General features: G+C 41.3%; 1 protein-coding gene and 1 long non-coding RNA gene across 51 annotated transcripts in view; one reads left to right on the top strand and one right to left on the bottom strand.

Moving 5' to 3' along the window:
* cfhl5 (complement factor H like 5) overlaps positions 1-16,576 on the bottom strand; it is a 207,985-nt gene that overhangs the window by 70,744 nt on the left and 120,665 nt on the right. The gene's annotated exons all lie outside the window — the stretch shown is intronic.
* LOC127907640 (uncharacterized) overlaps positions 58-16,576 on the top strand; it is a 51,916-nt gene continuing 35,397 nt past the window's right edge. The window contains exons 1-11 of one of the 50 annotated variants that reach the window (XR_008065258.1): positions 58-1,137; positions 1,444-1,931; positions 4,147-5,061; positions 5,184-5,793; positions 5,855-6,077; positions 6,506-7,298; positions 7,438-7,803; positions 7,865-7,925; positions 8,170-10,877; positions 11,004-11,207; positions 11,485-11,524. This is a non-coding gene — a long non-coding RNA (uncharacterized LOC127907640). Of the gene's footprint in view, positions 1,138-1,443; positions 1,932-2,901; positions 3,048-3,886; positions 4,024-4,146; positions 5,062-5,183; positions 6,078-6,139; positions 6,445-6,505; positions 7,299-7,437; positions 10,878-11,003; positions 11,208-11,484; positions 11,525-16,576 lie in introns of those variants that run through there. The other 49 variants (XR_008065256.1, XR_008065346.1, XR_008065336.1 and 46 more) reach the window with 49 other exon arrangements.

Below are 16,576 nucleotides of genomic sequence, written 5' to 3'. Positions count from 1 at the left end.
ACACAATAACAGCAGTATACTGTAAAGTGACTAGGAGTGGGTAAAGCAGTATGACTAGGCAACAGGAGTGATAATACACAATAACAGCAGTATACTGTAGGTAGGGGTAAAGTGACTAGGCAACAGGAGTGATAATACACAATAACAGCAGTATACTGTAGGTAGGGGTAAAGTGACTAGGCAACAGGAGTGATAATACACAATAACAGCAGTATACTGTAGGTAGGGGTAAAGTGACTAGGCAACAGGATTGATAATACACAATAACAGCAGTATACTGTAGGTAGGGGTAAAGTGACTAGGCAACAGGAGTGATAATACACAATAACAGCAGTATACTGTAGGTAGGGGTAAAGTGACTAGGCAACAGGATTGATAATACACAATAACAGCAGTATACTGTAGGTAGGGGTAAAGTGACTAGGCAACAGGAGTGATAATACACAATAACAGCAGTATACTGTAGGTAGGGGTAAAGTGACTAGGCAACAGGAGTGATAATACACAATAACAGCAGTATACTGTAGGTAGGGGTAAAGTGACTAGGCAACAGGAGTGATAATACACAATAACAGCAGTATACTGTAGGTAGGGGTAAAGTGACTAGGCAACAGGAGTGATAATACACAATAACAGCAGTATACTGTAGGTAGGGGTAAAGTGACTAGGCAACAGGAGTGATAATACACAATAACAGCAGTATACTGTAGGTAGGGGTAAAGTGACTAGGCAACAGGATTGATAATACACAATAACAGCAGTATACTGTAGGTAGGGGTAAAGTGACTAGGCAACAGGATTGATAATACACAATAACAGCAGTATACTGTAGGTAGGGGTAAAGTGACTAGGCAACAGGATTGATAATACACAATAACAGCAGTATACTGTAGGTAGGGGTAAAGTGACTAGGCAACAGGATTGATAATACACAATAACAGCAGTATACTGTAGGTAGGGGTAAAGTGACTAGGCAACAGGAGTGATAATACACAATAACAGCAGTATACTGTAGGTAGGGGTAAAGTGACTAGGCAACAGGATTGATAATACACAATAACAGCAGTATACTGTAGGTAGGGGTAAAGTGACTAGGCAACAGGATTGATAATACACAATAACAGCAGTATACTGTAGGTAGGGGTAAAGTGACTAGGCAACAGGATTGATAATACACAATAACAGCAGTATACTGTAGGTAGGGGTAAAGTGACTAGGCAACAGGAGTGATAATACACAATAACAGCAGTATACTGTAGGTAGGGGTAAAGTGACTAGGCAACAGGAGTGATAAATACACAATAACAGCAGTATACTGTAGGTAGGGGTAAAGTGACTAGGCAACAGGAGTGATAATACACAATAACAGCAGTATACTGTAGGTAGGGGTAAAGTGACTAGGCAACAGGATTGATAATACACAATAACAGCAGTATACTGTAGGTAGGGGTAAAGTGACTAGGCAACAGGAGTGATAATACACAATAACAGCAGTATACTGTAGGTAGGGGTAAAGTGACTAGGCAACAGGAGTGATAATACACAATAACAGCAGTATACTGTAGGTAGGGGTAAAGTGACTAGGCAACAGGAGTGATAATACACAATAACAGCAGTATACTGTAGGTAGGGGTAAAGTGACTAGGCAACAGGAGTGATAATACACAATAACAGCAGTATACTGTAGGTAGGGGTAAAGTGACTAGGCAACAGGAGTGATAATACACAATAACAGCAGTATACTGTAGGTAGGGGTAAAGTGACTAGGCAACAGGAGTGATAATACACAATAACAGCAGTATACTGTAGGTAGGGGTAAAGTGACTAGGCAACAGGAGTGATAATACACAATAACAGCAGTATACTGTAGGTAGGGGTAAAGTGACTAGGCAACAGGAGTGATAATACACAATAACAGCAGTATACTGTAGGTAGGGGTAAAGTGACTAGGCAACAGGATAAAAACAGGAGTGATAATACACAATAACAGCAGTATACTGTAGGTAGGGGTAAAGTGACTAGGCAACAGGATTGATAATACACAATAACAGCAGTATACTGTAGGTAGGGGTAAAGTGACTAGGCAACAGGAGTGATAATACACAATAACAGCAGTATACTGTAGGTAGGGGTAGGGGTAAAGTGACTAGGCAACAGGATTGATAATACACAATAACAGCAGTATACTGTAGGTAGGGGTAAAGTGACTAGGCAACAGGATTGATAATACACAATAACAGCAGTATACTGTAGGTAGGGGTAAAGTGACTAGGCAACAGGATTGATAATACACAATAACAGCAGTATACTGTAGGTAGGGGTAAAGTGACTAGGCAACAGGAGTGATAATACACAATAACAGCAGTATACTGTAGGTAGGGGTAAAGTGACTAGGCAACAGGGATTGATAATACACAATAACAGCAGTATACTGTAGGTAGGGGTAAAGTGACTAGGCAACAGGATTGATATAACACAATAACAGCAGTATACTGTAGGTAGGGGTAAAGTGACTAGGCAACAGGATTGATAATACACAATAACAGCAGTATACTGTAGGTAGGGGTAAAGTGACTAGGCAACAGGATTGATAATACACAATAACAGCAGTATACTGTAGGTAGGGGTAAAGTGACTAGGCAACAGGAGTGATAATACACAATAACAGCAGTATACTGTAGGTAGGGGTAAAGTGACTAGGCAACAGGATTGATAATACACAATAACAGCAGTATACTGTAGGTAGGGGTAAAGTGACTAGGCAACAGGATTGATAATACACAATAACAGCAGTATACTGTAGGTAGGGGTAAAGTGACTAGGCAACAGGAGTGATAATACACAATAACAGCAGTATACTGTAGGTAGGGGTAAAGTGACTAGGCAACAGGAGTGATAATACACAATAACAGCAGTATACTGTAGGTAGGGGTAAAGTGACTAGGCAACAGGAGTGATAATACACAATAACAGCAGTATACTGTAGGTAGGGGTAAAGTGACTAGGCAACAGGATTGATAATACACAATAACAGCAGTATACTGTAGGTAGGGGTAAAGTGACTAGGCAACAGGAGTGATAATACACAATAACAGCAGTATACTGTAGGTAGGGGTAAAGTGACTAGGCAACAGGAGTGATAATACACAATAACAGCAGTATACTGTAGGTAGGGGTAAAGTGACTAGGCAACAGGAGTGATAATACACAATAACAGCAGTATACTGTAGGTAGGGGTAAAGTGACTAGGCAACAGGAGTGATAATACACAATAACAGCAGTATACTGTAGGTAGGGGTAAAGTGACTAGGCAACAGGAGTGATAATACACAATAACAGCAGTATACTGTAGGTAGGGGTAAAGTGACTAGGCAACAGGAGTGATAATACACAATAACAGCAGTATACTGTAGGTAGGGGTAAAGTGACTAGGCAACAGGAGTGATAATACACAATAACAGCAGTATACTGTAGGTAGGGGTAAAGTGACTAGGCAACAGGAGTGATAATACACAATAACAGCAGTATACTGTAGGTAGGGGTAAAGTGACTAGGCAACAGGAGTGATAATACACAATAACAGCAGTATACTGTAGGTAGGGGTAAAGTGACTAGGCAACAGGAGTGATAATACACAATAACAGCAGTATACTGTAGGTAGGGGTAAAGTGACTAGGCAACAGGAGTGATAATACACAATAACAGCAGTATACTGTAGGTAGGGGTAAAGTGACTAGGCAACAGGAGTGATAATACACAATAACAGCAGTATACTGTAGGTAGGGGTAAAGTGACTAGGCAACAGGAGTGATAATACACAATAACAGCAGTATACTGTAGGTAGGGGTAAAGTGACTAGGCAACAGGATTGATAATACACAATAACAGCAGTATACTGTAGGTAGGGGTAAAGTGACTAGGCAACAGGAGTGATAATACACAATAACAGCAGTATACTGTAGGTAGGGGTAAAGTGACTAGGCAACAGGATTGATAATACACAATAACAGCAGTATACTGTAGGTAGGGGTAAAGTGACTAGGCAACAGGACTGTGATAATACACAATAACAGCAGTATACTGTAGGTAGGGTAAAGTGACTAGGCAACAGGAGTGATAATACACAATAACAGCAGTATACTGTAGGTAGGGGTAAAGTGACTAGGCAACAGGATTGATAATACACAATAACAGCAGTATACTGTAGGTAGGGGTAAAGTGACTAGGCAACAGGAGTGATAATACACAATAACAGCAGTATACTGTAGGTAGGGGTAAAGTGACTAGGCAACAGGATTGATAATACACAATAACAGCAGTATACTGTAGGTAGGGGTAAAGTGACTAGGCAACAGGAGTGATAATACACAATAACAGCAGTATACTGTAGGTAGGGGTAAAGTGACTAGGCAACAGGATTGATAATACACAATAACAGCAGTATACTGTAGGTAGGGGTAAAGTGACTAGGCAACAGGAGTGATAATACACAATAACAGCAGTATACTGTAGGTAGGGGTAAAGTGACTAGGCAACAGGAGTGATAATACACAATAACAGCAGTATACTGTAGGTAGGGGTAAAGTGACTAGGCAACAGGATTGATAATACACAATAACAGCAGTATACTGTAGGTAGGGGTAAAGTGACTAGGCAACAGGAGTGATAATACACAATAACAGCAGTATACTGTAGGTAGGGGTAAAGTGACTAGGCAACAGGATTGATAATACACAATAACAGCAGTATACTGTAGGTAGGGGTAAAGTGACTAGGCAACAGGATTGATAATACACAATAACAGCAGTATACTGTAGGTAGGGGTAAAGTGACTAGGCAACAGGATTGATAATACACAATAACAGCAGTATACTGTAGGTAGGGGTAAAGTGACTAGGCAACAGGATTGATAATACACAATAACAGCAGTATACTGTAGGTAGGGGTAAAGTGACTAGGCAACAGGATTGATAATACACAATAACAGCAGTATACTGTAGGTAGGGGTAAAGTGACTAGGCAACAGGAGTGATAATACACAATAACAGCAGTATACTGTAGGTAGGGGTAAAGTGACTAGGCAACAGGAGTGATAATACACAATAACAGCAGTATACTGTAGGTAGGGGTAAAGTGACTAGGCAACAGGAGTGATAATACACAATAACAGCAGTATACTGTAGGTAGGTGTAAAGTGACTAGGCAACAGGATTGATAATACACAATAACAGCAGTATACTGTAGGTAGGGGTAAAGTGACTAGGCAACAGGATTGATAATACACAATAACAGCAGTATACTGTAGGTAGGGGTAAAGTGACTAGGCAACAGGATTGATAATACACAATAACAGCAGTATACTGTAGGTAGGGGTAAAGTGACAAGGCAACAGGAGTGATAATACACAATAACAGCAGTATACTGTAGGTAGGGGTAAAGTGACTAGGCAACAGGAGTGATAATACACAATAACAGCAGTATACTGTAGGTAGGGGTAAAGTGACTAGGCAACAGGAGTGATAATACACAATAACAGCAGTATACTGTAGATAGGGGTAAAGTGACTAGGCAACAGGAGTGATAATACACACTAACAGCAAAATACTGTAGGTAGGTGTAAAGTGACTAGGCAACAGGATTGATAATACACAATAACAGCAGTATACTGTAGGTAGGGGTAAAGTGACTAGGCAACATGATTGATAATACACAATAACAGCAGTATACTGTAGGTAGGGGTAAAGTGACTAGGCAACAGGATTGATAATACACAATAACAGCAGTATACTGTAGGTAGGGGTAAAGTGACTAGGCAACAGGATTGATAATACACAATAACAGCAGTATACTGTAGGTAGGGGTAAAGTGACTAGGCAACAGGAGTGATAATACACAATAACAGCAGTATACTGTAGGTAGGGGTAAAGTGACTAGGCAACAGGAGTGATAATACACAATAACAGCAGTATACTGTAGGTAGGGGTAAAGTGACTAGGCAACAGGAGTGATACTGTAGGTAGGGGTAAAGTGACTAGGCAACAGGAGTGATAATACACAATAACAGCAGTATACTGTAGGTAGGGGGTAAAGTGACTAGGCAACAGGATTGATAATACACAATAACAGCAGTATACTGTAGGTAGGGGTAAAGTGACTAGGCAACAGGAGTGATAATACACAATAACAGCAGTATACTGTAGGTAGGGGTAAAGTGACTAGGCAACAGGAGTGATAATACACAATAACAGCAGTATACTGTAGGTAGGGGTAAAGTGACTAGGCAACAGGAGTGATAATACACAATAACAGCAGTATACTGTAGGTAGGGGTAAAGTGACTAGGCAACAGGATTGATAATACACAATAACAGCAGTATACTGTAGGTAGGGGTAAAGTGACTAGGCAACAGGATTGATAATACACAATAACAGCAGTATACTGTAGGTAGGGGTAAAGTGACTAGGCAACAGGAGTGATAATACACAATAACAGCAGTATACTGTAGGTAGGGGTAAAGTGACTAGGCAACAGGAGTGATAATACACAATAACAGCAGTATACTGTAGGTAGGGGTAAAGTGACTAGGCAACAGGAGTGATAATACACAATAACAGCAGTATACTGTAGGTAGGGGTAAAGTGACTAGGCAACAGGAGTGATAATACACAATAACAGCAGTATACTGTAGGTAGGGGTAAAGTGACTAGGCAACAGGAGTGATAATACACAATAACAGCAGTATACTGTAGGTAGGGGTAAAGTGACTAGGCAACAGGATTGATAATACACAATAACAGCAGTATACTGTAGGTAGGGGTAAAGTGACTAGGCAACAGGAGTGATAATACACAATAACAGCAGTATACTGTAGGTAGAGGTAAAGTGACTAGGCAACAGGAGTGATAATACACAATAACAGCAGTATACTGTAGGTAGGGGTAAAGTGACTAGGCAACAGGATTGATAATACACAATAACAGCAGTATACTGTAGGTAGGGGTAAAGTGACTAGGCAACAGGAGTGATAATACACAATAACAGCAGTATACTGTAGGTAGGGGTAAAGTGACTAGGCAACAGGATTGATAATACACAATAACAGCAGTATACTGTAGGTAGGGGTAAAGTGACTAGGCAACAGGATTGATAATACACAATAACAGCAGTATACTGTAGGTAGGGGTAAAGTGACTAGGCAACAGGAGTGATAATACACAATAACAGCAGTATACTGTAGGTAGGGGTAAAGTGACAAGGCAACAGGAGTGATAATACACAATAACAGCAGTATACTGTAGGTAGGGTGTACACAATAAAGTGACTGTAGGTAGGGGGCAACAGGAGTGATAATACACAATAACAGCAGTATACTGTAGGTAGGGGTAAAGTGACTAGGCAACAGGAGTGATAATACACAATAACAGCAGTATACTGTAGGTAGGGGTAAAGTGACTAGGCAACAGGAGTGATAATACACAATAACAGCAGTATACTGTAGGTAGGGGTAAAGTGACTAGGCAACAGGAGTGATAATACACAATAACAGCAGTATACTGTAGGTAGGGGTAAAGTGACTAGGCAACAGGAGTGATAATACACAATAACAGCAGTATACTGTAGGTAGGGGTAAAGTGACTAGGCAACAGGAGTGATAATACACAATAACAGCAGTATACTGTAGGTAGGGGTAAAGTGACTAGGCAACAGGAGTGATAATACACAGTAGCAGCAGTATACTGTAGGTAGGGGTAAAGTGACTAGGCAACAGGATTGATAATACACAATAACAGCAGTATACTGTAGGTAGGGGTAAAGTGACTAGGCAACAGGATTGATAATACACAATAACAGCAGTATACTGTAGGTAGGGGTAAAGTGACTAGGCAACAGGAGTGATAATACACAATAACAGCAGTATACTGTAGGTAGGGGTAAAGTGACTAGGCAACAGGATTGATAATACACAATAACAGCAGTATACTGTAGGTAGGGGTAAAGTGACTAGGCAACATGATTGATAATACACAATAACAGCAGTATACTGTAGGTAGAGGTAAAGTGACTAGGCAACAGGAGTGATAATACACAATAACAGCAGTATACTGTAGGTAGGGGTAAAGTGACTAGGCAACATGATTGATAATACACAATAACAGCAGTATACTGTAGGTAGAGGTAAAGTGACTAGGCAACAGGAGTGATAATACACAATAACAGCAGTATACTGTAGGTAGGGGTAAAGTGACTAGGCAACAGGATTGATAATACACAATAACAGCAGTATACTGTAGGTAGGGGTAAAGTGACTAGGCAACAGGAGTGATAATACACAATAACAACAGTATACTGTAGGTAGGGGTAAAGTGACTAGGCAACAGGATTGATAATACACAATAACAGCAGTATACTGTAGGTAGGGGTAAAGTGACTAGGCAACAGGAGTGATAATACACAATAACAGCAGTATACTGTAGGTAGGGGTAAAGTGACTAGGCAACAGGAGTGATAATACACAATAACAGCAGTATACTGTAGGTAGGGGTAAAGTGACTAGGCAACAGGATTGATAATACACAATAACAGCAGTATACTGTAGGTAGGGGTAAAGTGACTAGGCAACAGGGCTGATAATACACAGAAGCAGCAGTGTATGTGGTGAGTGTGAAAGTGTGTGTTATCACTTGAACTTGCGGTAGCAGAGAGAACAGTCTATGGCTTGGGTGGCTGGAGACTTTGACACATTTTTGGACCTTCCTCTCTGATGTACAGGGCCATACTCACCACCCTCTGTAGTGCCTTGCTGTTGGGTGCCATGCAGTTTCCACACCAAGCGGTGATGCAGTCAGTCAAGATGCTCTGAATGGTGCAGCTGTTAAACTTTTTGAGGATCTGAGGGCCCATGCCAAATCCTTTCCTGTAGTTCACAATAAGTTTGTTTGTCTTGCTCACATTGAGTGGAGGTTGTTGTCCTGGCACCACACTGCCAGGTCTCTGACCTCCTCCCTATAGGCTGTCTCATCATCATCGGTGATCAGGCCTACCATCATGTGTCGTAACCAAACTTAATGATGGTGTTGGAGTTATGCGTGGCCACACAGTCTTGCGTGAATAGGGAGTACATGAGGGGACTAAGCACGCACCCGAGGGGCCCCGTGTTGAGGGTCAGTGTGGCAGATGTGTTATTGCCTACCCTTACAACCTGGGGGCGGCCCCTCTCCGGAAGTCCAGGATCCAGTTGCAGAGGGAGGTGTTCAGTCCCAGGGACCTTAGCGTAGTGATGAGCTTGGAGGGCACTATGTTGTTGAACGCTGAGCTGTAGTCAATGAACAGAATTCTCACACAGGTGTTCCTTTTGTCCAGGTGGGAAAGGGCAATCATCTGTTGATCTGTTGGGGTGGTATTTGAATTGGAGCGGGTCCAGGGTTTCTGAGATGATGGTGTTCATGTGAGCCATGATCAGCCTTTCAAAGCATTTCATGGCTACAAATGTGAGCGTTACGAGACGGTAGTCATTTAGGCAGGTTACCTTGTCGTTCTTGGGCACAGTGGTCTGCTTGCAACCAGAAGTATGTGGACAACTGCTCGTCAAACATCACATTCCAAAATTGTGAAATGTCACGCCATGATCTGTTTCACATGTCCTTGTGCTTGTCTCCACCCCCTCCAGGTGTCACTCATGTGACACCTCTGTGCCAGTTCATCTTGTTTGCCAAGTCAACCAGCGTTTATCTCCTAGCTCCTATTTTTTCCCTCGTCTCTGTTTTTTCCAAGTCCTCCTGGTTTTGACCCTGTCCTGACACCAAACCCGCCTGTCTGACCATTCTTCCTGCCCCGACCTCGAGCCTGCCTAACACCTTGTACTGTTTGGAGACGGACATGGTTACTGAACCCCTGCCTGTCCTGACCTCGAGACTGTCTAACGCCCTGTACTGTTTGGACTCTGACCTGGTTTATGAACTCTCGCCTGTACCCGATCTGCCTTTTGCCTACCCCTTGGGTTATAATAGTTATTGGAGCTCAACCATCTGCCTCCTGTGTCTGCATATGAGTCTCGACTTGTGCCCTTATATTAATATGGTGTTGGTCCCCCCTTTGCTGCTATAACAGCCTCCACTCTTCTGGGAAGGTTTTCCACTAGATGTTGGTAAATTGCTGCAGGGTATTGCTTCCATTCAGCCACAAGAGCATTAATGAGGTCAGGCACTGATGTTGGGCGATTAGGTCTGGCTCGCAATCGGTATTCTCTGATTGAGAACCATACTTCAGTAGCCCTTTTTTTCACCTGTCTTTGTGGGAAGTTGACTTTGTTTAGGGCACATAGCCTTTAGCTTCACGGTTTGTTTTTGTAGTGTTTATTGTTTTGTTCGGTGTCATTTTTATTAATAAAAGAAAATGTACGTTCACCACGCTGCACCTTGGTCCTCTTCTTACAACAGCCGTGACAGGTACTGTATTCTCATGGTACTGTATTATGTTACTGTATCTTGGTACTGTATTAACATGGTACTGTATTATCATGGTACTGTATCATGGTACTGTATTAACATGGTATTGTATCATCATGGTATTGTATTATCATGCTACTGTATTGTCATGGTATTGTATTATCATGCTACTGTATTGTCATGGTATTGTATTATCATCGTACTGTATCATTGTAATGTATTTACATGGTACGGGATTATGATCCCTGTTTAATCTAGCAAGCTGTCCTGATCCTCCTCCCATTACTAATGGAGATTTCACCAAGGAAAAGAGAGATGTTGAAGGTGTAATTATAGAGGTGTCCTACCAATGCAGCAGACAGTTTACACTGAGTTTCACAGGCAGCATCAGATGTCTGAATGGAAAATGGCAGAGTCCTCCAAAGTGTTTACGTAAGTACATTATTTTCAACTGGTCTGAACATGGTGTTAATATCTACATGTCAAGTGTATATAAATGCATGAATATGTACTGCACACTAAGTTAATGAAAAAATGACTGGGTTTCATTTCCATCAGGGCCTTGTGAGATTTCCACTTTTGATGCAGAGTACAATCTACAGAATTTACCCAAGAAAGATAAGATTGCGCACGGTGAAAAAAAGACTCTTCATTGCAAAGAGGGATATTACCATCAATACAAGACATTTCGACCGAATATAGACGAAATTGAGGTGAAGTGTTATGATGGAGAGTTACAGTATGGAGAACACATACCTATATGTAAGTTCATGTCATGTAAAGGAACACCCATCAGTGTAAGATAGTCATTCTCTCAACATTAAGAGTTTAACATCATCTAATATATGGAATGCATAAGTCCAGGATGCCCTGTGAGCTATCTACTGTAGATTAATACAATAGAAGTGAAATGCATTTTCTTATTTTGATCTAAACCTTTTTTTATGAAAATCAATCCACCTGTTTGATCATATTTAATGAGACCACTAGTGTAACCTTCTGACTGTATAAACAAAATGATTTGTTCTTTGCTTTTTAGGTAGCCATCGTTATTCATAGGTAGATGATGAACATAATGGGTAAGTTAAATTAACCAGGAGAATGGCATGTCTTATAATCACACAAACCTTTCAAACAGTTATGAAAAGTATAATGAACAGTATTGTATTCAATGATCTAAACAGTAATATGAATAGTATGTGATGGGGTTATCAGTGAAGCATAACAGAAACATGGAGTATAACATCACAGCAAGCAGGAGTCATTTCTCTAATCATTAAAACACAGTGAAAGTTCACATGGTTAAACACTGTCTACTCTCCTCTATAGTCGGAGCAATCAGCAGTATTACTCCACAGACTGATCTATAGTCGGAGTGATCAGCAGTATTACTCCAGACTGATCTATAGTATTAGTGATCAGCAGTATTACGCCACAGACTGATCTATAGTAGGAGTGATCAGCAGTATTACTCCACAGACTGATCTATAGTAGGAGTGATCAGCAGTATTACTCCAGACTGATCTATAGTATTAGTGATCAGCAGTATTACTCCAGACTGATCTATAGTAGGAGTGATCAGCAGTATTACTCCAGACTGATCTATAGTAGGAGCAATCAGCAGTATTACACCAGACTGATCTATAGTATTAGTGATCAGCAGTATTACTCCAGACTGATCTATAGTAGGAGTGATCAGCAGTATTACTCCAGACTGATCTATAGTAGGAGTGATCAGCAGTATTACGCCACAGACTGATCTATAGTAGGAGTGATCAGCAGTATTACTCCAGACTGATCTATAGTAGGAGTGATCAGCAGTATTACTCCAGACTGATCTATAGTAGGAGCAATCAGCAGTATTACACCACAGACTGATCTATAGTATTAGTGATCAGCAGTATTACTCCAGACTGATCTATAGTAGGAGTGATCAGCAGTATTACTCCAGACTGATCTATAGTAGGAGTGATCAGCAGTATTACGCCACAGACTGATCTATAGTAGGAGTGATCAGCAGTATTACTCCACAGACTGATCTATAGTATTAGTGATCAGCAGTATTACTCCACAGACTGATCTATAGTCGGAGTGATCAGCAGTATTACTCCACAGACTGATCTATAGTAGGAGTGATCAGCAGTATTACTCCACAGACTGATCTATAGTCGGAGTGATCAGCAGTATTACTCCACAGACTGATCTATAGTAGGAGTGATCAGCAGTATTACGCCACAGACTGATCTATAGTAGGAGTGATCAGCAGTATTACTCCACAGACTGATCTATAGTCGGAGTGATCAGCAGTATTACTCCACAGACTGATCTATAGTCGGAGTGATCAGCAGTATTATGCCACAGACTGATCTATAGTCGGAGTGATCAGCAGTATTACTCCAGACTGATCTATAGTATTAGTGATCAGCAGTATTACTCCACAGACTGATCTATAGTCGGAGTGATCAGCAGTATTACTCCAGACTGATCTATAGTATTAGTGATCAGCAGTATTACGCCACAGACTGATCTATAGTAGGAGTGATCAGCAGTATTACACCACAGACTGATCTATAGTAGGAGTGATCAGCAGTATTACGCCACAGACTGATCTATAGTCGGAGTGATCAGCAGTATTACTCCAGACTGATCTATAGTCGGAGTGATCAGCAGTATTACTCCACAGACTGATCTATAGTCGGAGTGATCAGCAGTATTACTCCAGACTGATCTATAGTATTAGTGATCAGCAGTATTACGCCACAGACTGATCTATAGTAGGAGTGATCATCAGTATTACGCCACAGACTGATCTATAGTAGGAGTGATCAGCAGTATTACTCCACAGACTGATCTATAGTAGGAGTGATCAGCAGTATTACTCCACAGACTGATCTATAGTCGGAGTGATCAGCAGTATTTCTCCACAGACTGATCTATAGTAGGAGTGATCAGCAGTATTACGCCACAGACTGATCTATAGCAGGAGTGATCAGCAGTATTACGCCACAGACTGATCTATAGTAGGAGTCATCAGCAGTAGCAGTATTACTCCAGACTGATCTATAGTATTAGTGATCAGCAGTATTACGCCACAGACTGATCTATAGTAAGAGTGATCAGCAGTATTACGCCACAGACTGATCTATAGTAGGAGTGATCAGCAGTATTACTCCACAGACTGATCTATAGTAGGAGTGATCAGCAGTATTACGCCACAGACTGATCTATAGTATCAGCAGTATTACGCCACAGACTGATCTATAGTAGGAGCGATCAGCAGTAGCCACAGACTGATCTATAGTAGGAGCGATCAGCAGTATTACGCCACAGACTGATCTATAGTAGGAGTGATCAGTATTACTCCAGACTGATCTATAGTATTAGTGATCAGCAGTATTACGCCACAGACTGATCTATAGTAGGAGATCAGCAGTATTACACCACAGACTGATCTATAGTATTAGTGATCAGCAGTATTACGCCCAGACTGATCTATAGTAGGAGTGATCAGCAGTATTACTCCAGACTGATCTATAGTAGGAGTGATCAGCAGTATTACGCCACAGACTGATCTATAGTAGGAGTGATCAGCAGTATTACTCCACAGACTGATCTATAGTATTAGTGATCAGCAGTATTACTCCACAGACTGATCTATAGTCGGAGTGATCAGCAGTATTACTCCACAGACTGATCTATAGTAGGAGTGATCAGCAGTATTACTCCACAGACTGATCTATAGTCGGAGTGATCAGCAGTATTACTCCACAGACTGATCTATAGTAGGAGTGATCAGCAGTATTACGCCACAGACTGATCTATAGTAGGAGTGATCAGCAGTATTACGCCACAGACTGATCTATAGTAGGAGAGATCAGCAGTATTACGCCACAGACTGATCTATAGTAGGAGCGATCAGCAGTATTACGCCACAGACTGATCTATAGTAGGAGCGATCAGCAGTATTACGCCACAGACTGATCTATAGTAGGAGCGATCAGCAGTATTACGCCACAGACTGATCTATAGTAGGAGCGATCAGCAGTATTACGCCACAGACTGATCTATAGTAGGAGCGATCAGTATTGACAGACTGATCTATAGTAGGAGTGATCAGCAGTATTACGCCACAGACTGATCTATAGTAGGAGTGATCAGCAGTATTACTCCACAGACTGATCTATAATATTAGTGATCAGCCGGATTACTCCACAGACTGATCTATAGTATTAGTGATCAGCAGTATTACTCCAGACTGATCTATAATATTAGTGATCAGCCGGATTACTCCACAGACTGATCTATAGTAGGAGTGATCAGCAGTATTACGCCACAGACTGATCTATAGTAGGAGTGATCAGCAGTATTACGCCACAGACTGATCTATAGTAGGAGTGATCAGCCGGATTACTCCAGACTGATCTATAGTAGGAGTGATCAGCAGTATTACGCCACAGACTGATCTATAGTAGGAGTGATCAGCAGTATTACTCCAGACTGATCTATAGTGGGAGTGATCAGCAGTATTACGCCACAGACTGATCTATAGTAGGAGTCATCAGCAGTATTACTCCAGACCGATCTATAGTATTAGTGATAAGCAGTATTACTCCACAGACTGATCTATAGTAGTAGTGATCAGCAGTATTACCCCAGACTGATCTATAATAGGAGTGATCAGCCGGATTACTCCACAGACTGATCTATAGTATTAGTGATCAGCAGTATTACTCCAGACTGATCTCTAATATTAGTGATCAGCCGGATTACTCCACAGACTGATCTATAATATTAATGATCAGCAGTATTACTCCAGACTGATCTATAGTAGGAGCGATCAGCAGTATTACGCCACAGACTGATCTATAGTAGGAGCGATCAGCAGTATTACGCCACAGACTGATCTATAGTAGGAGCGATCAGCAGTATTACGCCACAGACTGATCTATAGTAGGAGCGATCAGCAGTATTACGCCACAGACTGATCTATAGTAGGAGTGATCAGCCGGATTACTCCAGACTGATCTATAGTATTAGTGATCAGCAGTATTACGCCACAGACTGATCTATAGTAGGAGCAATCAGCAGTATTACACCACAGACTGATCTATAGTATTAGTGATCAGCAGTATTACTCCAGACTGATCTATAGTAGGAGTGATCAGCAGTATTACTCCAGACTGATCTATAGTAGGAGTGATCAGCAGTATTACGCCACAGACTGATCTATAGTAGGAGTGATCAGCAGTATTACTCCACAGACTGATCTATAGTATTAGTGATCAGCAGTATTACTCCACAGACTGATCTATAGTCGGAGTGATCAGCAGTATTACTCCACAGACTGATCTATAGTAGGAGTGATCAGCAGTATTACTCCACAGACTGATCTATAGTCGGAGTGATCAGCAGTATTACTCCACAGACTGATCTATAGTAGGAGTGATCAGCAGTATTACGCCACAGACTGATCTATAGTAGGAGCGATCAGCAGTGTTACGCCACAGACTGATCTATAGTAGGAGCGATCAGCAGTATTACGCCACAGACTGATCTATAGTAGGAGCGATCAGCAGTATTACGCCACAGACTGATCTATAGTAGGAGCGATCAGCAGTATTACGCCACAGACTGATCTATAGTAGGAGTGATCAGCAGGATTACTCCAGACTGATCTATAGTATTAGTGATCAGCAGTATTACGCCACAGACTGATCTATAGTAGGAGCAATCAGCAGTATTACACCACAGACTGATCTATAGTATTAGTGATCAGCAGTATTACTCCAGACTGATCTATAGTAGGAGTGATCAGCAGTATTACTCCAGACTGATCTATAGTAGGAGTGATCAGCAGTATTACGCCACAGACTGATCTATAGTAGGAGCGATCAGCAGTATTACGCCACAGACTGATCTATAGTAGGAGCGATCAGCAGTATTACGCCACAGACTGATCTATAGTAGGAGCGATCAGCAGTATTACGCCACAGACTGATCTATAGTAGGAGTGATCAGCCGGATTACTCCAGACTGATCTATAGTATTAGTGATCAGCAGTATTACGCCACAGACTGATCTATAGTAGGAGCAATCAGCAGTATTACACCACAGACTGATCTATAGTATTA

The sequence above is a fragment of the Oncorhynchus keta genome, chromosome 1 (genome assembly GCF_023373465.1).
Source record: "Oncorhynchus keta strain PuntledgeMale-10-30-2019 chromosome 1, Oket_V2, whole genome shotgun sequence".
NCBI classification, from domain to species: domain Eukaryota; kingdom Metazoa; phylum Chordata; class Actinopteri; order Salmoniformes; family Salmonidae; genus Oncorhynchus; species Oncorhynchus keta.
This window is presented reverse-complemented; position numbering and strand designations above follow the sequence as displayed.